Source organism: Symphalangus syndactylus, chromosome 3, assembly GCF_028878055.3.
Source record: "Symphalangus syndactylus isolate Jambi chromosome 3, NHGRI_mSymSyn1-v2.1_pri, whole genome shotgun sequence".
NCBI classification, from domain to species: Eukaryota; Metazoa; Chordata; class Mammalia; order Primates; family Hylobatidae; genus Symphalangus; species Symphalangus syndactylus.
In genome coordinates this window covers 53,985,523-54,008,545 of record NC_072425.2, presented here as the reverse complement: position 1 = coordinate 54,008,545, position 23,023 = coordinate 53,985,523, and the positions used below count along the sequence as shown (strand labels likewise).

Below are 23,023 nucleotides of genomic sequence, written 5' to 3'. Positions count from 1 at the left end.
AAATCCCTTTATGTTTTTCCAGGTAACCACCCATTCCTTAGAGGGACAATCATTCTGATTGCATAGATTGGAACCAAAAGCCTACAGTGTTTTAAAAATTATTTATTTGAAAAATACCTCAAAGATGTTTGCTTCCTCTATGGCACCAACAATAGGGTTCACCCTATACTACACGTTACAGGCCCTACAGTTTAATAGCGTGTTAACCAATAGGTAGCTTTAGTTTTAATAAGAATAATTTTTTCACATTGATCAACATTAACTGGAACACTGGAAAAAAAAACTGACCACCAAGTGATATCTTAACCACCAGGGGCAGCCTTGTCACACCAGGTGAGACCACCAGGTGAGAGCCCTGTCACCCTAGGCAAGTGATTGGCCACCAGGGACAAGCCTTGTCACCCCAGGTGAGAGCCCATTACACTAGGTGAGAGTCCCTAATCTGCAAAGGATTTTGTGTCAGTGATGAAGTAACTAAACACCCTCGCCTGACCAATGGTAACAGACTCCATGGAGGTTGATCATCTCCTTTGAAACGAAGCCGTCCTACCATCTGCACCATGCTTATAGAATTCACTTCCAAATTATTTCACCACAGGGTGTCTCCTTTTTATTTTTACTTTCATTTTATTTTTACTGCCATTTATTTTACTGCCATTTTTTTAATGGTTGCAATCTCCAAGCATCCACTTAGGAAACACTGGCCATCTCAGAAAGACATAGCTGACAGCTTGAAGTGTGGTTTGTCTGAAGCCCTAAAAGTGAGCCATCCAAATATGCATGTGTATGTTTCTGTAAAAATGGTGACTAGCTAAAATTGAAAAGTATTAGAGCCCCAAAACCTGTGTATATGCATATGATGGATGTCTGTATATACATGTGTGTGTATCATTATGTGTGTATATGTGTGTGCGTGTGTATCATTATGTATGTATATGTGTATATCTCATTATGCATATGTATGTGTATAACCATGTATGTGTATGTATATCATTATGTACATATGTATATGTATTACATGTATACATGTCATTATGTACATATGATACATGAACATATAATGTGCATGTGTGAATCATTAAGTACCTATATGTGTATGTGTACATGTATATTATTATGTATATACGTGTGTATATTGTTATGTATATGTATGTATATCACGTATATATGTATACATATCATTATGTGTGTGTATCTTTATGTATATGTGTGTATACACATATATAAATGAATCCAGGAATTGCCTTTCTGATATAGATGCACTGAGAGTTTTATGCATGTTAAAGCAATTGGAAATTGAATCACGACTTTTATCTGATTACCAATATAGGAAACGATTATTGCTCATTTATGTTTTCTCATGAGGTTCCTGTTTACAGGATACGATTCACTGGAAAATAATGGCAAGGGTTATAAAAGCATTTCACCATGGAGTGTTGTTCTTTGTCTGTGCACAGAATGCATAGCTCTTGCATACTAAGTTTTCAGGGTCAGAAGGAAACAGGAAGCCTTTAATGGAGAGCATTGATCACTCATCAGGGAAAGTCCTGCCGCAATGGGAGAAGGTGAGTCACTGTGCTGCCTTCAACTGGCTGCATGACTACATATTTAAGGTGAGCATTAACTATATTGACACACTGGGCATAACTGTACAATTCTTTTTAGACCCCTTCCCAAAGTTAGCAGCCTTCCTTGGTAGACTTGGGGAGCTTGGGTTTTATTGCTGTACCCAGACAACAAAATGGGAGAATGTTACGTCAGATCTCAGACTTGTTGAAATGCGCAGGGACCCAGTGCTGAGATAAGATGAGACTTTGGGAATCTTGGGCAGGCATGCGAGTCATTGGGGTCAGAATGTAGCAGGTGGTAGATTGTTGCCTTGATGGCCCCCAGTGAATCTCACCTCCATACCTCTTTGCAAGGAGACTTGGCTGCTGCTTTCTTTAAGAGGAGGAGGCTATGTCCATATCCTCTGAACTTGCGCTAGCCTTACCCGTTGCCTTCAGCAATAGCATCTGATGGGAGGGACTGGGTGCAGTGTCTGAGGCCAGGTACCTCAGTGGCCTTGCTCACTCCACCTTGGCATCTTGGAACACTTCCAGAAACACAAGAGAAAGCCTGGAGTGGAGGACCATGTGGAAGCTAGGCCCAGCCACCCAGCTAGGTCCCAGTTGAGACTGCAGCCAACTGCAGCCACGTGAGGGAACAGTTGAGAACACTGGAAGAAAGACCAGTGAGCTCTCAGACTCATGAGAAAGCACGTGTCTTTGTCTGAAGCACTAAGTGGTGGGGTGTTTTGTCATGCAGCAATCAATGGCAGATACAGAAATTGACCCCATTTCATCCACACAGGCCAAGTGAAGCTTACAGGCAGCTTCGGCAAACAGGTCATAGCTTTCTACAAATGAAGAAACTGGAATTAAGAAATAGTGACTTTTCTGTGCTCAAACATCTGTTAAAGTACAACCAGACTGAAGATCTGCCAGTTTGGGGACCTTATGGAAATCACCTACTTTATTTAAACCTCTCTTTTCTTATCTATAAAATAGGAATAGTAATAATATACCTGCCTTTCACATCTGATGAAATGAGCAAATAAAATTTTGTAATGGAATTTGCTTTTTAATTGTAATGTGTTGTAACTGTAAGATTTTATTTGCATGTTACTACTCATGGATCTTGCATTCTTTTCCTTCTGATTTCTTACAGGAATCAGAGGAACACGTTTTGACCATAAATCAACATGAAGTTGAGAAAAGCTAAGATGTTCTAAGGAGAAAATTGAATTATTAAAGAGTTTTATATAAATATAGTTTGGGGATACAAAGAGTGGATATAAAAAGTGGGTTTTGGCTTTACTTTTTTAAAAAAGCTTCTTAACCTCTAGCCGTGTCCAATAATGGAATTTCTCAGGTTAGCTCGAGCTCCCCATCACTCAAGATGGGCTCCTCACATTTGCACACTCTGGGCAAGAGTACAAATGCGGGCCCAAATCCCATATTTTGTATTTAAATATTTAAAAGATACAAATCAAGCTTAAAAACAATTAAATAAGATATGTGCTATCCTCCTGCATTGAAAAATAAACCTTCATAATACTGAAAGGTGACAGCGCGCTGGCAGCCCTTGCAGCCTTTGCTCACTCTTGGTGCCTCCTATGCCTCCACGCCCATTCTGGCCAAGCTTGAGGAGCCCTTCAGCCTGCCGCTGCACTGTGGGAGCCCTTCTCTGGGCCGGCAGAGGCCAGAGCCAGCTCCCTCGGCTTGCGGGGAGGTGTGGAGGGAGAGGCACAGGCAGGAACCAGGGCTGTGTGTGGCACTTGTGGGCCAGCTAGAATTCTGGGTGGGCGTGGGCTTGGCAGCCCTGCATTCGGAGTGGCCGGCAGCCCCTGCCGGCCCGGGCAGTGAGGGGCTTAGCACCCAGGCCAGCACCTGCGGAGGGTGCGCAGGGTTCCCCAGCAGTGCTGGCCCACCGGCGCTGTGCTCGATTTCTCACCGGGCCTTAGCTGCCTCCCCATGGGGCAGGGCTCAGGACCTGCAGCCCCATGCCTGAGCGCCACCCCCACCACTGTGCCCCCCCCACCCTCCCAACCCCCCAACCCCGCTGTGGGCTCCTATGAGGTCTGAGCCTCCCTGACCAGCGCCATCCCCTGCTCCACGGCGCCCCGTCCCATCGACCGCCCAAGGGCTGAGGAGTGCGGGCGCACAGCGCAGGACTGGCAGGCAGCTCCACCTGCAGCCCCTGTGCCAGATCCACTGGGTGAAGCCAGCTGGGCTCCTGAGTCTAGTGGGGACTTGGAGAACCTTTATGTCTAGCTAAGGGATTGTAAATACACCAATCAGCACTCTGTACCTAGCTCAAGGTTTGTAAATGCACCAATCAGCACCCTGTGTCTAGCTCAAGGTTTGTAAATGCACCAATCAGTGCTCTGTGTCTAGCTAATCTAGTGGGGACTTGGAGAACTTTTGTGTCTAGCTCAGGGATTGTAAACACGCCAATCAGCACCCTGTTAAAATGGACCAATCAGCTCTCTGTAAAATGGACCAATCGGCAGGATGTGGGTGGGGCCAGATAAGGGAATAAAAGCAGGCTGCCCCAGCCAGCAGTGGCAACCCGCTGGGGTCCCCTTCCACACTGTGGAAGCTTTGTTCTTTCGCTCTTTGCAATAAACTTTGCTGCTGCTCAGTCTTTGGGTCCACACTCCCTTTATGAACTGTAACATTCATTGCAAAGGTCTGCAGTTTCACTCCTGAAGCCAGCGAGACCATGAACCCACCAAAAGGAAGAAACTCTGAATACATCTGAACATCAGAAGGAACAAACTCCGGACATGCCGCCTTTAAGAACTGTAACACTCACCGTGAGGGTCTGTGGCTTCATTTTTGAAGTCAGTGAGACCAAGAACCCACCAATTCCGGACAGATACATTTCCAGATTCACACTTAGACTATTATACTCTTTTGGGTTCCATTCTGGAACTCTGTGGCTCAGAGAGATTCACCCTTCCCTGTCCCCACTCCGGTCCTTTTCTTCCCTCCCCCAGGCATGTGGTGCTCTGGAGGACCTCTCACAGCCACAGGGAGACCCCAGCCCCCTTATCCAAACTCCACCCAAATGCTCATAAATAGCTGCCCTTTGGCCACTGCCTGTCCGAGGGTGCACACAATGACCAACAAGCTGGCTCCCCAGTTCCAGGAGGGCCCACATCCTTTCTGCATGGTCTCCTCACTCCATGGGGAGGGCCAGAGCATGGTCTTCTAAAGGAGCAGAGACCAGACAGCCACTGATGGAATGTCCTACAGATAGGACTCATGCTCAAAATCTAGGGCTGGAGGATTCCACTTCTTGATGCCTCTTCTAACTCTGATTTTTGTTTAATTCCATTATTTTCTAACATTGTCTAAAATGTGAACTAAAGTAGAAATGAGTATATAAAAGTAGAATGAATTAAATTTAAAATTGGAGTTCATAGTAATCTTACATTACAAAATTATATATCATAAACACACGATTCAAGAGCCTGATTTTCATAAACAGTTCATATCTAAATTACCTACCACCCTGTCTGAATTATGATATGATATTATGATATTAATTCTAATACTAATGACTTTTGCAAAATATCTAAAATACATATTAATGCTAATGTTCTCAAAATGGAAAAATTTTTAAATCATCACAGATAGATAACCGTTTACCTGAGACATTTCTGGTTTACACCTGCTGTCCTGGAATATGATGGAGATGAGTTGTTAATACTCATCTCTTTCAGTCTCAAAAATGTCCTGGTTTCGGTGACAAATTCAATGATCACTCTTCTCATGGACGTGAGCAGATATGTCCCTAGATCTTTCCTCACTCTTATGAAGGCACCTGTAAACCAAAAATATCACACACAGTTAAAGAATTGTCTTTTAATGGAAGCAATTCAGAGATCATCTAGTTGGAGCTATTTTCCATCTAGACAGCAGCTCTATCTTCCTGCTTTTCAGATAGTGTGTGTGTGAGGGGTGGGGTGGCAACTTTGAGATGTTGCTGAGATTTTGTGCTTTTTTTTTTGCTTTGCTTTTTTTAGCCAATTACTATGTGATATATCTTTCCCCTTTCCTTCTTTCTCCCCTCTTTCGTTCTTAACTATTTCACTGATTTTAGGTCTGTTTTCAGCTTCTATTTTGCTTTCGTGTATGCTAATTTTCATGGTGACTCCAACGAATCATGGTTTCTTAGTAGTTTCTCCTTTTACCTCTGGACTGTGAGTGTTCCAGAATGTCTTTACCTTTAAATCATATTTATCCTTCTGTTATCCTAACTTTTTAAACACATTTCCACATTTTCTCTATGTGCTTTGCCCATTCCATACATTTCTTTGGTTTCTTCTTCTTCTTTTTTTTTTTTTTTTTTTTTTTTGGTGGTTGTTTTACAATAGTAATGTTTAAACTAGTCCAGAAAAAATATGAACTTGTAGTGAAGATATTGGGCATCCTTTTCTCACAGAAATTCTGCTGGTAGTGGTTATTTGTCTGCTATCCTGAATGTGCAATTTTGTTCAGTATCTTTTAAGCATCTAAAATCATCGTATTATTTTTCTTCTTTGATCTGTTAATTGTGATTAAGTGTTACATGCACAGTGAAAATGATTTGTAATTTGCACATATTTATTTTTATTATATCTGTGTCATGGGGTAATATTTTAACTTTGGTTTAAAAACTGTGTATTCTTTCGTTTTACAAAAAATGTAAATGTTATCAGAATTAACCATTTCCTTAAAGTTTTAAATAATTTTTCTGTGAATAATTTTTCTTGTGAAGATTGAACCTTTGGATGTTGAAGACTGAGGTAGATTTTCACCTTCATCTATTGTTCTCCTTGGAAATTGGTAAGATTAGTTTTAATCTCTCATCAGAAAATGTATTTTTCAAATTTACTCAGAATTTTGCCAAAATCTGCCTGCTTGGGGATTTCTCCTTCTGGGAAGATGGGATAGACATGGGATCAATCCGTGTAATCTACTATATTAAAACACTAACAAGAAAAATTACATAATTGTATCAATACGTACAGAGAAGGCATTGGATAAATTTCATGGGAAAAACTTTCAGAAAAACAGGGATAGAGGAAAACTTCCTCAAGTTGATAAAGAACACCTACAAAATACCTACAGATATCATTATACTTAGTGATTAAGTATTTCATGCTGTCCCCCTAAGATCAGGAACAAGGTAAAGACATCCACTTTCCCAATGTTTTTTAGCAGTTGTTACTTCTGGAAGTTCTAGGCTATGCACTAAGGACAGAAAAGGATCTTCAACAGGCCTGGGGATATGTCCCATACCCACTCATTACTTATATGACATTTACCAATGTATCTAAACCTCGAATTTCAGGTTTTTCAGCCATAAAATGGAAATCATGGTATACTAGTTGACAGGGTGGTTGAGAAAATGAAACAAGAGAATGTGCATAAGCCACCCTAAGCATAATAGCAGCATAACCCATAGACAGAACACCAGAATTATGGTACCGTTTTAGTTTCCTACTGCTGTTGTAAACCAGTGGCTTATAGCAACACCAGTTTTGTTATCTTAGAATTCTGGAGGTCAGAAGTCTGACAAAATTCTCCCCAGCCTACATCAACCTGATGACAGGCTGCATTCCCTCTGGAGCCTCTAGGGAAGAATGTTTCCTTCACTCTTCCAGCTGCTAGAGGCCATCCACATTCCTTGGGTTCTGGTCCCAAATCCCTCCAACCTCAGCTTCCATCATCACCTCTTCTCTGCCTCTGACTCTTCTGCCTGCTTCTTTTCCCTCATAAGGATCTTTATGATGGCCTTGGGCCCACACAGATAATCCAGGGTCATCTTCCCATCTCAAAGTCCCTAACTTAATCACATCTGTAATCTGTAAAGCCCCTTTTACCATATGAGGTAACATATTCACAGGTTCAAGAAATTGAGGTGGACATAGCTGAGGCCATTATTCTGTCTGCCACAGATACCAAAACAAAATTCAAATGCAATGAGACTTGTTAAAATAAAAGATATGACCAGAATTGAGAGAGAATTCTAGAAATGAGAACCCCTCCTCCCGCATGAGATATGGGGTGTGAGGGGTCATTGGGGATATGTCAAAATGGACCAAACAAGGAATAGAGTCTTGGGATGATGTTTGGAGTTTCAAGATTACCAGTAGAGAGACAAAAATAACTCATATCAAAAAATTGAAAGGAGACAAGGACAAGGTAAATAGAGGCAAAAAATGTGATCTAAACATCTTTATTAATGTGTGGTCAATGTATGAAATCCAAAGAAACAAATTGAAGAACTAAAGAAATGGACAAACATATTTAAAGCTATGAAAATAACCACTGGCAAATTAAAATACTTTTTTGTGTATTATGACACAATATACAAGTCTCTCTCTTTCTTTCTCTTTCTCTCTCTTTTTGTTTGTTTGCACTTTTATTTTGCTGGAGTAAAACATCCAAAGAGAGGAGGTCATCTTTTGGATTCCCTGCTGGCTAAAACTTTTCTTTGTTTTGCTCTCACAGAACCTCTCTGGGCAGCCGATGATGCCTCCCTGATGCAGGACTGGTGAGCCCCCACAATTAGGGCTTAGCCCAAGAAGTTTCTTGGCTTCACTAACGAACAAATTCAAGAGTGAGCTGGTGGTAGAAAACAGCTTAATTGAGGTAGCAGTGTTACAGCTCCATGACTGCTCCTGCAAAGCAGGGCTGCCCCATAGGTGGTGTTTGGAGAGTAGCAGCTCAGAGGCAGTTTTGCAGTCATATTTATACCTGCTTTTAATTACATGCAAATTCAGGGGTGGGTTATTCATAAATTTCTTTGGGCAGTAACTTCCAGGTGTTGCCATTGCAATGGTAAACCACCATGGCACTGGTGAGCATGTCTTATGAAGAGGTGCTTTCAGTGGCTGTTCCAGCCACTGTTCCAGCCAGTCTTTCATCTGGTCTGGATGAAAGACCAGATGTCTTTCATCTGGTCTGGATGAAAGACCAGATGTCTTTCATCTGGTCTGGATGAAAGACCAGATGTCTTTCATCTGGTCCTGCTTCTTACCTCATTCCCTGCTCAGAGATGAGATACTTCTTCTTGCAGAAGGGTGAAGGCCCATTTTCTGTAACTGCTTTCTGCTGATTTTAGTGGCATAGGCCCTGCCTAGCATCAGAGGAGTAAAAATGTCTGTATACCTTATCTAGGGGGCCAAGAGGCAGGATGCTTTTATTCTCTGGATCAGTAGACAGAATGTGTTTGAAGCCTTGTGCCAGCATTGTCTTTACCTGGAACTGTTATAATCTAGAAGACATAAAGTTTACTAAGAAGTTAAAGTAGCAAGGGCCAAAGATTAGTAATAACAAGACAGCTATCAGAGGTCCTAGGATTGATAAAAACCAGGTGGACTTGGGATGGCACTTTTAATAGTGGACCAGAGACAGTTGGGTTCACTGCCCCAGTTATATCTATGTAATCAGGTGGCTTGCTCATAGATCTTTTGAATGTTAACCTCAACATGCCCAGAGTTGTTAATATGTGTGCAGTAAGTTTTACTAATAACTGCATAGACTTCACTTTGTTCAGCTGGTAAATAATCCAATACTAGTCTGTTACTGAGAACTACATTAGCCAAAGAGTCTAGGGACGTTTGAATTCCCTTTACTGCCTGTCCTGTGTTGCTGGCTAAGGATTCTAGGATTTCAGTAAAGTTCTTTAGGGTTGACTCGTGGTAGGCAAAGCTACCCCCGTGGATGCCACTAGTCCTATTGCTGCCCTGAATCCTGCCAGAATTAATCCTCTTGCTTGCTTCTTTCTGGTATTCCTGGGTCTTATGGGGTTATAGATTGTGACCCTTGAAGAGGCAAGGGTGGTCAACATACATTCACCTCTGCTTCAAGCTTTTGATATACAAGGGAAAGCTACTCCTAAAATAACAGGTGGCTCCTTGGAGAGTCGGGCATGGTTACGGGGTGTGACTTCTTCCCATTCATGGCCACGAACAAAAATGAGCCCCATTGGGGCTCAAATGGAGGCCCTACAGGGTATGACACCTAACCTTTGCTGCCAAACTGGGTCTATGGAAAATTCCTCCCTGGTTCCAGTGGAGGTGGTTGAGCAATCTTTGTTTTCCAGAAGTGGGCAGCACTCCCACCTTCCCAGCTTAGGCAGTTGCTCTTCCCCTGTATGTTCTAAGGCACCATATATGGTCTCCTTGCTCACAAGTGGAATTCCGTTTACCTTGCTGCAGCCTTGGGAACTTGGCAACTAGAGCTGGACCAGAGCTTCACAGGGAAACTTCTGTTTTTGTGTCATTGACACAACAGTGGGTGCAAAAGATAGAATCATTAGTGTACTGGAGATATAGAGCCACAACTTCCCAGGTGCAGGTGATAGTGGTTGGGGAGGTTCAGGTGGAATCCATTAGGTGGGAGAGAGTTCCACAAAGCAAGTAGGGGTTTGGGAACTTTGGGATCATGTAATTAGTTAGGAGGTCTGGGAATATGGCTGTGAAATTTTCCAGATAGGCCAGAAAGTGGAACTCTCTATCCGGAGGATGTTGATGAACAATCCAGCAACCACAAAGATGATTCCCTGATGCCATAATTTTCGAAATACTTGCCATAGAGTTATGTTCCCACCCACACTGGATCAGGATAATTGAGAGAGCCAACAGAATTAACAGTGACAGCATTGTGTCCAGTTGGGCCTTAGAGTGGCTTCTACACCCAGCAACCGCAAAAGAGGTGTTTCCCAGGAAGACGTGGTTGGCCAAAGCAATGGAAAACAAGTATTACAGTTAGGAAAAAGAGAAAAATTAACATGCCTGTTCCCATCCACAGCATCACATTACCACTTCTAGCTGAGTATTGATTCTTTTAAGTAAGTTGTGGAGGTCTTTTAAAGGTTCACAGATGTAGTCGTGGTGTCCTCATTTTATGCCTTGCATAAAATGCAAAAGAAATAGGTTTAATCCTGGACAGATGTACCCAACTAGTTATTCCCTGGAGTTTAACATCAGTAGGGTACTCAGCAACACTTGACAAGCACCCTTCCATTTTGGTTGTAATCCCTTGGAGGATTTTTCTGTATAAGTTTTTAGTAAGACTAAGTCTTCTGGGAGGAGGCAATACTTTATTTCTATATTCTTAAAGGGTCTTGCAAACCTGGCCTAAATTGTAAAGGGGGCATAGTGAGGTGTCTCCAATCCCCTGTTTTGTGTCATGGACTGAATTAGTTGTTTTAGAATTTTCTTGTGTGTGTGGAAGGGGGATTTCCTTTGGCCAACAGACTTAGAATCAAAAGACTCGTAGTCAATTAAACATTCCAGGCCAGTTGGGAATGGAGGTAGGCAGGTACTCATTAGTGCTTAAAACCATGTTAAGCACTATAAAAGTCAAAAACTAAAAGCCAAAAATAAGGTTATAAAACTGACTTATCTATACATTCTGTGCATTGAGCTACTGTAATCTTGACTTGTAGCAATTAGCTATACTAAACACAAGCATTTTGTTTAGGCATCTGTGTGCCTTTTTTTGATTTGGAGGGGCTGAATTAATTTTACCCCTCAAAACCCAGCCCTTGCAATCTTGCATGCCCACTTATTCCACTATAGTTCCCGGGCCTGAAGAAATTAAATCATTTTAAATTCTAGATGTAAAACAAAACAGAGAATTAGCAATGTTTCAAGCAAAAAGTTCATAAGCCCTGCCTAGTTTTGAGAATGACAGTAAAGAAAGCTCATGGGTAGCTAAATATTTAAATTATTTAGTATCAAGGCATAGAATAAGTTATATTAATTCAGTTAGAAGCAAAATTATTAAATGAATACAAGCTTTTCTCTGTGTTTCATGAAAGCAATTTACTTTGAATGTCTCCTTTGCCCAGGTTTAAAGACAAGGCTTTGGTTAACTTGAGTTTGATGTTAGATACTGGCATGAATTGGTGCCATCTCCAAATGAGCTACTCATACCCAGGAATCAAAGCCTTGTAATTTAACAGCACATGGATTAGTTAATAGCACCTGATAAGGAACTTGTCAGAGGGCTGGAGGTGGTGATACTGGAGTTCATGACCTGAGTAGAAGTTGTAAAAAGATTTTATAACCTTGCAGTGATTAATTTTTATAGCTTTGATAAACCCCAGCAACAAGCAAGAGATTTAAACTGGGATTCAATTCTGAGGGCATTTGTCAAAGGGGTTAAAGGCCCAAAATATTTGATCAGTGTGGAACTACAGGTTATTGTAAGCAATAGTTACTTATTTATCCAAAGTTAAATACCCTTGGCAGTGTGATTACCTCTCCATATGGGAACTCCACTTAAATAACCTGAAAGTTGAGTTTGATGAAGAAAAACATAATACTTGAATTTAATCAGATGCAGGAAAAGTGTATTTAAGATTATGAGTGTAGCAAGGGAACTGAGAAAATTTTCTGTTTACACTGAAAATTTAGAAACATCAAGAAAAACCAAAAGTATAGAATCAAGTTATACTGGAGAAAAACACAGCTTTTATAGACCTCTAAGACAAAACACTTTAGTATCAGGCCACAATAACAGTCAGAACCAGAAGAGAAAATGTCACAGGAGCTGATGAAAAGGCTAAAGGAGACAGTTATATGACTCTGAGAAGCAAGAGGCTTTTAAAAGAAATAGAATATAAAATCAAAAAGCAAAATTTTGGGTAATTTAGCAAATTAATACTGTAAGAAAATTTGGTTTGATATGGAGACTATTTTTAGAAAGTCTATTATATACAATTTTCTTTTAATTACAGCTAGCTTAGTCACACACAAAATTCCTTTCATAAATTCCCCTTTATGAACCTTATCACGACTTACATATACCATCTACCTCATGCTTGGACATTTTGACTTGTCCTATACTAACTGTTTCTTAAATAACCAGTCATTTCACTCTAGGACAAGAGTTTACTATACAAAATTACTCTTCCTTTATATCCTTCCTTGCAAACAAATACATTTTTTATCTAGAGCTTTCCTTATATCTTTTTTTTCCACTCACTGGTTCCTTCATATTTGAACCTCACCTTCACTGACTTTTGAATTTGACAAAAATTACTCCTTTTCCCAATAAAGAATATATATTCCCTGGCACATTTTATATAAACCTAGGAGGCAAGAAATCCTGAACTTCCCAACAGACATTGGCATTCTGTAGATGAGAACCATTTCACAATCCAAAAAGCTTGCTATTTAAAGCCATTTTAACCAGTTCAAAACCTACAAACAACAGTGGTTTACCTTAAATTGTAAAAGACACTATACTGTTTTCAAACTAACAAGTTCAGACTAGACTTACATGTTTAATTTATTCTTGCTCTTTTATTTATAAGCCAATCTGATAGCATGCTAGACACAAGACACGCCACAATACCTGTCTATACACACAAACAAACACATCAAACAAAGGGCCTATACAAGATAACAGGATCCAAGTTATTCACAAAACTGGGACCTGTCTACCTGACCAAACTTTATTTGCCCCAATAGGTACGGAAGACAGGAAGAGGCAGAGAAGGGGATCCTGTAGCAGCCAATAAGGAAGAGAGGGGGCAAACTGTGTTACTGAAGGGGAGACCTGAGTCTCTGAGCTGCTGGAGAGCTCACCCAGCAGTAGGACACTGAAGAAAAATGTTCAGGTGGCCTCTAGTCTGCCACTGCAGGAAGCTGTTGGTCAGGTAAAGGCTCTAAGATCCCTAGTAAACTTACTTGAGCAAAGCAGTTAATTGGGGCTAGTGGAAGAAGGTTAGCTCTAGAATTGATGTGGAGCTTTTTCTCTCTCTCACCAGGGACTGTTAGGACAGTCTCATTGTCAACAGCCCTTTTGTTCTTAGTAGGCACATTGATTCCGGCCCAGGGGCCAGTCAGTTGGGGGCTCTCATCTGGGCATTCCAGACACTGATCTTGTGACACTTTCTTGGGATGGGTAACGCTGAGGAGGAAGGGAGCTTAAAGCTTATGCTAATAATTGCACTTTTTGGCTATTTCTTATGGTTTTGCCTCTTCTCCTCTGTCACTTTTGTTGTAAACTCCAAAAACCGTGTTTAAGAGTTGGATTATGGGGGTGTGAGACCCCCTTGCTGCTGCTTTTTGTAGCATTTTCCTGATGTCAGGGGAAGACTGAGTAATAAAACGCATACCCAGGAGAGCCTGCTCTTCTGGGGACTCTGGATTTGTGTTAGTATATTTCTTGAGTGCCTCAACCAAATGACCCTGAAACAGAGTGGGACTTTCATATTTTCCCTGAGTTATTTCTCTAACCTTGTCACAAGTGATTGGCTAACCCACACACTTTTCCCACTGCATTTCTTCCACAGCACAGCAAGTAGATGATAATACTTGCAAGTCTTGACAAGTTAAATTAAAGAACATGGTCAACTTAAAAAACTCCTCTATAAACTTTGCTGGATCCTCTGAAAACTAGCCAAATTTTTTTTGTTAAATACAGCCAAATCAGACATAGAAAAATAGCACATGTACTCTAAGTGCTCCCTAATTTTCATCAGCTACTTCCTGCAATGGACACAGGTTTGACTTTTAGGGGCTGATGTGGGGTCCACTTCTGGAGGTATTGGTTGGGCTTATTCTTTTAAGCAGTAAGAGGTATAGGCTGGAGCTAGCTGGATAAAGGGGAGAGGTGCCTGATGACCTTGGGATGGAATCCTTTGTTAGAGAACTGGCAGGACCCTCCTCAGAACGGTGGCACTGAGAAGGCTCCAGGGAGGGCATAGGCCTTCTGGGAGAGCAGCTAGGAATGCCACTTGATGCAGGGCAGGCCAGCCCCAAAATTGGGGCTTAGCCTGGGAAAGTTATTGGCTTCACTCAGGATTCAAGAATGAGGTGGTGGTAGAAAAAAATGGCTTTATTGAGGCAACAGTGTTACAGCTCTGTGACTGCCCCTGCAGAGCCAGGATACCTCAAAGGTGGTGTGTTTGAGTAGCAGCTCAGAGGCTACTCAAATTATATTTATACATACTTTTAATTACACGCAAATTAAGGGATGGGTTACTCAGAAATTTCTAGAACAGAAGTGGTAACTTCCAGGTGTTGGCACGGCAGTGGTAAACCATCATGGTGCTGGTGGGCATGCCTCTTCCCTGTTTCAACCAGTCTTCAATCTGGCCTGAAGTGAAATCCCACCTGCTACCTCACTTCCAGTGGTGTCTGCAGTGACATTTTGTTCCCTCTTTCGAAATCGTTTTCATTGGGGTCTCTTGTGGGTGGGGCGTTAAGCACAAGTGCTCAGCCAACTGCACTGAACCAGAAATTCTGTATCTGTGCTGACCTGAGATGCTTTCTGAAAAACCAAGCGTATAAACCATGGGGACCATGGGACACATGCCACGCTGCTCTCTCACACCTTCATGCATGTCCTTTAGTGTTGCACAGCAGCAGCCTCTAAGGGAAGCAGCCCTGAGATGTACTTTTAAAACATTTTTACTATTTGATTTGATTTTTTACAACTATGAGGCACAGATGTTTCACTGGGGAAAAATATATGTAGAAGACATGGCTGGATGTGTGTTATGAGAAAGAAGTCAAGTGCAAATGAGAAAAAGAGGAACTCATGAACCTCTTCTGCCTTTTGGCAAGTGGCCAGTCATTTGAAACTGTGAAGCAGAAGGTAGTGAGGGGCAGTTGCTCCTGTGGGTGCCAAGGGGAAACTTCCTCTTTGCCCTTGGAAGGGTCACTGAAAATCAACTGACAAGAGACAGATTAAATGGAGAAAAGGCACACATATCTATTAATGTGCACAGGAATCTTACAAAGATCTCCAAGAAATGGTAAGGTGGTTGACACTTTTACACTATCTTTTTTAAGCCTTTTGATATAGGGTCTCACTCTCTTGCCCACGCTGTACTGCAATGGCAGGATCATGGTTTACTGTAGCCTCAAACTCCTGGGCTCAAGCAGTCCTTCAAGCAATCCCACCTCAGCCTCCTGAGTAGCTGGAACTATAGGCCTGTGCCACCATGCCTGGCTAATTCTTTTCATTTTTTGTAGAGATGGGGGTCTGGTTATGTTGTTGCCTTGAACTTGAACTTCTGCCTCAAGTGATCCTCCTGACTTGGCCTCCCAAAGTGCTGGGATTACAGGCAGGAGTCACCACATCCAGCCTATATACAGCTTAAGGTTACAGAAAAAATGTGGGCTTGGAGTACAGCCAAAAACTGGTCATGGTGGTAAATCAGGTTACAATGTCAAGGCAGGTTATGGGAGGAAGAGAAGAGGAGGTCTGGCTTGCAAATGTGGTCTTATTATACAGGTGAAACCTTACAGGTAACAGTCCTCAGAGAGAATAGATGGTAAATGTTTATTTCAGAAATTTAAGGTGTCAGACTCTGTTAATCTTTTCTTGATCTGGACAAAGGTGAGCCTCAGAGAAAACCTGGTTGCACCATGCTGATTCTGTACAGATGCAAATCTCCCCGCAAAGGACAGCTTTGCAAGGCTACCTCTGTTTGCAGGCCCTCTGAACAGCCACCTCAAAATATGTCAAAGAAAGATATTTGGAGGTGAAATATTTTGGTTTCCTCCATTATAAATCTGGATCTGACATAAGATAGTACCATTTACTCACTGTATAGCTTGGGCCAAGTGGTTTGAATTATCTGTCCCTCAGTTTATCTGTAAAATGAAGAAAATAATAGCACATACTTCACAGAGTTTTATGACAATCGAATTAATATAAGCAAAGCAATTCTAATAATGCCTGGCACATAGTAAATAACCAACCTGTAATTAGAAGACAGAATCCATGAATTTACTGTTAGTATAAACAACGTGCTCTCTGCTACACAGAAAAGCAGTCTTCAAGAGCAGCATCTATTTTCCATTTGGAATTCAAGCAGAAGCGGCCTTCCTGAGCCAGGAAGGTGGGCCACAAAGAAGAGAAGGTAGATCCATGTGTGCAGGCAGGGCCATGGCTGTAGCAGCAATGCCCATTCCTGGCCACAAGCACAGATGAAGGTGCTACCAGGATCCAGAACCAGGCACTGAAGAGGGAAGTGGGCAAGCCATGTAAGTGATCACAAAGCACTAGGTCATGAGAAGAGGCAACCCAGACCCCACTCCCCTAACCATCATGACAGGAAGGAAGCACCAGCTCCCGGCCAAGGGGAGCTTTTTAATTAGTATGTTCGTTTAACTGATGCCAGCTCTCATTTCAAAATGTAAATTCAGTCTTTCCCAAAAAATCCTTGGATATATTCAGGAAGTCCCAAGTTACTGTTAAATGTGGACACTTGAATCCCTTCTACCTTTGCTTTTTCAGAAGCAGACGCAGATTTGAGATCCCAGTAGAAAGAATTTATTTGGCAGGTGCAAGGTACTCCAGCAAGGGAGCAGGGACATGGGACCAGGAGGGGAAGGTGAGACCAGGAAGGGAAGGCAGCCCAGTTGTGAGCCGCTGGAGCACAAGGAAACTGCAGAACAACCGGTGCTTCTTCCTGAAGAGTGAGGGAGCCGGGGCATTCAGACACCGACCTGTCAGTCATTGGTGGAGGGCTGCCAGGGCTATTAATTCCCTAGCACACAAACCACCCTGGACGTGGGCAAAGAGGCCTCCTGAGGCTTAGGAGAATGTCTTCAGGCAAAGAAGAAGTTGAAACTCAGAACCCACAGGCCAGAGGGGTGTGAGTGAGTCACCAACAGTTCCTGTTACATTTACATTTAGGGAGAAGATTCTGGAACCCAACATAGATAGATCAAGGTAAAGAGCATCCCTCCCAGAAGGTTGCCAGGATGCTCTAGAGCTCGTGAGATTTGCTCTTGCTGACACTGAGAAGCAGGAAGGAGTGGGAATGGAGAGTGCAGACTCTGAAATCTGCCCATCCAGGGCTGCATCCCTGCTCTGCTCTCCTAGCTCTGTGATCATGTGCAAGTTCCGTAGCACCTCTGGGTGAGTTTTCCCGTCTGTAAAATGGGGATGATGATAATACCTGTACGGCTGTTGTGAGGACCTAACACAGTCATACAGATAAAGCACTTAAAAAGCACCCAGCCCTTAAGCGCTCAAACATTTGTATTCTATATCTTTTGTCAATTGCTTTTGTTTAGAAATGCTCTGGCATGCTGGGTACTCAAAAGGTGTTGACAATAATTTATTCACTACGACACACCAAGAATTAATGAAATATTGCTAAGAAAAAAAAAACTAGTGTTCATCACATCCTGTGCTGGGCTTCAGAGAACGAGGCGAGGGTATGTGGCCAATGAGTGGCCAATGAGGTCACTATCAGAGTGGCTTTGTCACCCAAGGAGCCCCTACTAGTTTATTAGGGCAATCTGACTTTCAGATCTGAATCCTAGCAGTGTACAGATATAAAAGATAATAAGTCTAAAAATAATAATTATAAAGATCTTAAAAACAACCTGTGACACTCACAATCCTTTCGACTGGTAATTTTTGAGACATTGGACCATATCTTGGCAACAGGGCACCACTGTGCTATCACGAAGTATCATCATCAGTTCCAGCGAAGGTGAAATGGTTTCTATTATAGGCATGTTAATAACTTCTATTAATAGTGGTGAGAAAAAGCACAAAACCTTTATCACTTCTTTTCATGCATGGAATAAAATGAGAACTCTATATTACAAAAAAAAAAAAGATTCCCTTTCTAATCCAAGGAACAATATTCTAAGTGTGCCTACTGAGACAGAATTTCATCTAAATCTATTGCTATGTATTCTCCAACATCCTCTCCAAGAAGATTAGGCCCTTTCCAGCTGAGACTGGTTTTTGCTAGCAGTGGTTAGATTTTCACAGTTCCGGGCCCAGGGAAGGGAGGGCGCCTCCCTGAGACTACATTGCCCTCTGCTGGCCATCCGAGGCCAAGTCAGGTAGGGAAGGCCTCTGGGGAATTACGTTTTTAAAAAATAAAGTTTATGAAAATTATACATGAGATTTGCATAAAAGGTGAAGGGAGGTTGTTACAGTTGCAAAGTCTCTCACTCTCCGGGGCAAAATTAGGAGGTCAGAAGTGCACTTGGAACTATCGGGATGGTGAGGACCACATTGGCAGTGTGGGTTTGGAGTCAGGCTCACGTTGGGCCCTGCTCTGCTGGTACTAGCTGTGCCATCTTGGGCAAGTTGTCAACCCCTCTAAGCTTCAGTTTCTCATATGTGAGATGCGATAATCCCTGGGGCCACTTATCCAAAGATTAAAGAACAAAATGCACATAAAGTCGTAAGCACAGTATATGACACTTTGTGTTCTAACAAATGTTGGTTATTATTGCTCCAACTTCCTCCTTGCAGATGCAGAAACTGAAAACTCTCAGGACTTGACATAGGGACCCAAAGTCACATGTCTGCCTAAGGATAAGGAGGGGAGTCATCCCAGGCCAAGCTTCCCACCCTCCCCAAGGCGTCCTGGGCTTTCATGAGCATCTTTAGCTCCATCCCCCAGTCACAACCCATCTCAGTGGACACGTGTCCTGGACACTGCGCCTGGCCTACCCCACTGCCCCACACAAGGAAACGTTCCCTGTGGGCTGGGCCTAATGCTCTGCTCACATGTGCCTCCTACAGAGCAGTTCACCTGGAGGGTAGCACAGGTGCTATTCCCAAAAGGCCATGTGAAGCTAGTGCAACTGTCAAAGTGAGGAGGAAATTCCATAGGCCACGAGCAGCTGGGCTGGGGCGGTAGGCTCGAGGGCAGGGGCTATTAATGACTGAACCATAGAAAAGTCCATTTGTCCATTTTTCTATTCATTCGCTCCCAAGTATTTTTTGAGCAGCACAGGCTAAGCAAGTCTTCTCAGCACTCACATCGAAGAAAAGAGGTGGCCCTGGTCTGCAACACCCTTGGGCACCTGGTAGGAGGCCCGGTTCCCCTTTTATGTGGTTTGTCACACTCTCAGGACTGTGACCAAAACCAAATGAGGGCATTCCCATTAGATCCTGCTGAGTGAGCAGTGCCTCCAGTAAACAAGCTTGAGCAGGTGCGGTTCATGTTAACTAAGAACCTCATGCCACCAAACAACACATGTGCTAGCAAGGGTCACCCACACGTTGCCTCAACGCCAGCTCTTGTCCTTCCTGTGTCCTTCTTTCTGAACAGCCACACAGCACCAGGGCCATTCCAACAAGAATCATTCAAATCGCCACTACTAATGGGTTTGGATTGAAATTCCAGAAATAATCCCAGCTTCACTACTCACTACCTGTATTCCTTCAATGGAGTGATTAATCTTTCCTGTCTCCAAATTCTTATTGGATCATGGGAGTGACAATAATTATTTTGCAAAATTTTTGTAAGAATTAAAGACAGTAAATATAAAGCCACCGGTTGCCTACACAAAGTGGACACTGAGGAAATAGTAGCCATTGTTACTATTTCACACCTAAATGAAATACACGTATGGACAGAGTATATGTATAAATTCACATACACATATTGATGCATATAAAAATGTGCATGCCAATTTCTGTTGCTGTATATAAAATATATAGTATTATACTGGAAAAGTGCAAAGAACATACACTGTAGAGATTACAAAAACTAAATAGGTTTATCTTGCCAAATAAAACATTTGAAAAGATACTGCTTTGGGTCACAAAGACAGTTGCTTTCTTATCTCTTGAGTTAAGGAAAATATATATTTTATGGAAAGCTATGGAGGTAGCTACTAACTAAAAGTAAGACTTAAATTTGTTTTGAGGAATAAAATCAGTATCCTTATTTTTTTAATATTCTGAGGAAATAAAAGAGAAATCACATGTGTGAATATGTAGTTTAGGTCAACTTACATTTCTGCAATGTAGGATGCTGTAACCATGCTGTAGAAATATACTCCTACTAAAACCCTCAGCAGTCATCCCTTCCCCACCCCCAAAAGAAGGTGTTTTTCAGTAGCATCTGCTACTTTCAGATGGTCAAGTGATGGCAGAAGTGATTTACAGTAACCACATGCATAAGGATATAGGGGCAGCCTAGCCGATGATCTCAGGAGCCAGACTGTCTGGCTCTGCCACTTCCTAGATGTCTGATCTTGAGAACCTTCTCTGCCAACCTGTACCTCAGTTTCCTCTACCAGAAAATGTAAAGAATAGCACCCTGACCTTATTTCAGATTTAAAGGAGTTGATGCTTAGAGAACAGAACATAATTAGCACTGTCTGTGAAATAATGCTTTTTGAATTTATTGGCATTTTAAAAGTCCTTCAACTGAAAAGAGACCGCAAAGACTCTTGGATAAATTGTACTTAACAATAAGGAAATAAGATACTTTATCATCCCAATAAGGAACATCTATAGAAAACTTATAGCCTGTGTCATACTGATGGTGACATGAACACTTTTCCCTAAGATGAGAAAGGAGGTAGAAATGTTCACATCCGCCAGCTCTACTCAAGGTTGTACTGGAAGTTCTAGGCATTGCTATAAGGCAAGAAAAATAAATAATTAAATAAAAAATATAAAGCTGAAAAAGGAAAAAAAACTTCCTCCATTTGCAGATGACATGACTGTTTACATAAAAAAACTAAGGAATTTACAAAGAAACCACTATAACACAAAAGTGAACTTACTAAGGTCTCAGGATATGAAGCAAATCTATAAATTTCAATTGCATACTTATATAATATCAATAAAAAATGGTAAATGAAACTTACAAAAAAAACCATACCATTTTATAACAATATAAAATACTTAGAAATAAGTAAATAAAGATGTGTAAGACCTGTACACTGAAAACTATAAAACATTGCTATAAGAAATTAAAAAGGACCTAAATTAATGGAGAGTTATACTATGTTCATAGATTGAAAGATTCACTATTGTTAAAGTATCATTTCTCCCCAAATTTACCTATATATTCAATACAATACCAACCAAAATCCAAAGAAGGCTTGTTTGTAGAAATTGACAAGCTAATTTTTTAATATTTATATGGAAATGAAAGAGACCTACAATAACCCAAACAGTCTTGAAAAATAAAATGGGGAAATAAATACCTAATTTCAAGTCTCAATGTAGTACGGTAATCAAGACAGTATGGTATTGGTGTAAGGATGAATTGATCATTAAACAGAATAGAAAGTCCAGAAGTAGACCCACATGTATACAATTAAGAGATTTTTGACAAAGGCATCAAAACGATGAAAAAGAGAAAAGGAAAGTCCTTTCAAGAAATAGTGCTGAAACAACTGGATATTTGTGTAGGAAAGTAATAACTCACCTCCTATTTTACACTATACACAAAAATTAATTCAAGATGCATCAGAGTTCTATTACACATCAAAGCAATAAAATGTCTCAAAATAATAAGAGAATATCTAATGTGGTAGGCAAAGTGTTCTCAGGCTGGTAAAAAACAGCACTCATCTAAAAATAAGAAAATTGTTCAATTTCACTTAACCAAAATTAACTTCTGCTTATCAAAAGACAATGATAAGAAATGAAAAAGGTAGCAGTAGACTAGGAGAAAATATTTGCCAAATATGTATCGGACAAAGGACTTCAATCCAGAATATGTCTTTTATAGTTCTACAAATTAATAATCAAAAGACAATCTAATTTTTAATGGGCAAAATATTGGACAAACACTTCACAAAAATTAAGAGTTCATAAGCACATAAGAATATGTTCAACATCATTGGTCATCAGGGCAACTAAGACCATAGTGAGATATCACCATCCCCTCACTAAAAGATAGTCAGATAACATCAAGTGTTGGCAAGGATGTGAAGCAACTGGAGCTCTCATACACTGCACAAATCTTGTACACAAAATGATACAACCCCTTTGGAACCTTCTTGGCATTTTCCCAGACAGCCATCTGCTCCATGACTCAGGAATTCTATTCCTAGATCTTAGGAACTTATCCAAGAGGAATTAAAATGTAAGTCCACAAAAAAGACTCATACAAGAATATTCATAGCAGCCCTATTCAAAACAGAAAAAAAAAACAGACATAGCTCAAATATCCATCAACAGAACAACAAACAAATAAATGTATATCTCTGTATAATTACAGTAGAAAAAAACAAACAAACTGTTTTTCTCCTACCATACTCAGTACAGAACACTTCTGGTCATCAAAGGACAGTGGGATGTCCTTCCACTCAGTTCAAATCCGATACTATCTACCTGGAGATCACAGAGGTTGAGGGCTTAGTCTCACAAAACTCTTCCCCCTTTAGATACCAGACCCAAGCCCCAGGTTGTGACCTGCACTTCTAGCCAACCAGTTATAAATCAGGATTCTCAGCTGGGTGCAGTGGCTCATGCCTGTAATCCCAGCACTTTGGGAGGCTGAGGCGGGCAGATCATGAGGTCAGGAGATGGAGACCATCCTGGCCAACATGGTGAAACCCTGTCTCTACTAAATTATACACGCAAAAAAAATTAGCTGGGAGTGGTGGCGCGTGCCTGTAGTCCCAGCTACTCGGGAAGCTGAGGCAGGAGAATCACTTGAACCCAGGAGGCAGAGGTTGCAGTGAGCCAAGATCACGCCACTGCACTCCAGCCTGGTGACAGAG

At 41.4% G+C, this 23,023-nt stretch overlaps 1 protein-coding gene across 3 annotated transcripts in view; it reads right to left on the bottom strand.

The window, feature by feature from the left end:
* DIRAS2 (DIRAS family GTPase 2) overlaps nt 1–23,023 on the bottom strand; it is a 162,940-nt gene that overhangs the window by 105,868 nt on the left and 34,049 nt on the right. For 2 of the 3 annotated variants that reach the window (XM_055271998.2, XM_063636923.1), the window contains exon 2: nt 5,199–5,373. The gene's annotated coding sequence lies outside the window, so the exon portion shown is untranslated. Of the gene's footprint in view, nt 1–5,198; nt 5,374–8,708; nt 8,815–23,023 lie in introns of those variants that run through there. The other variant, XM_063636924.1, reaches the window with a different exon arrangement.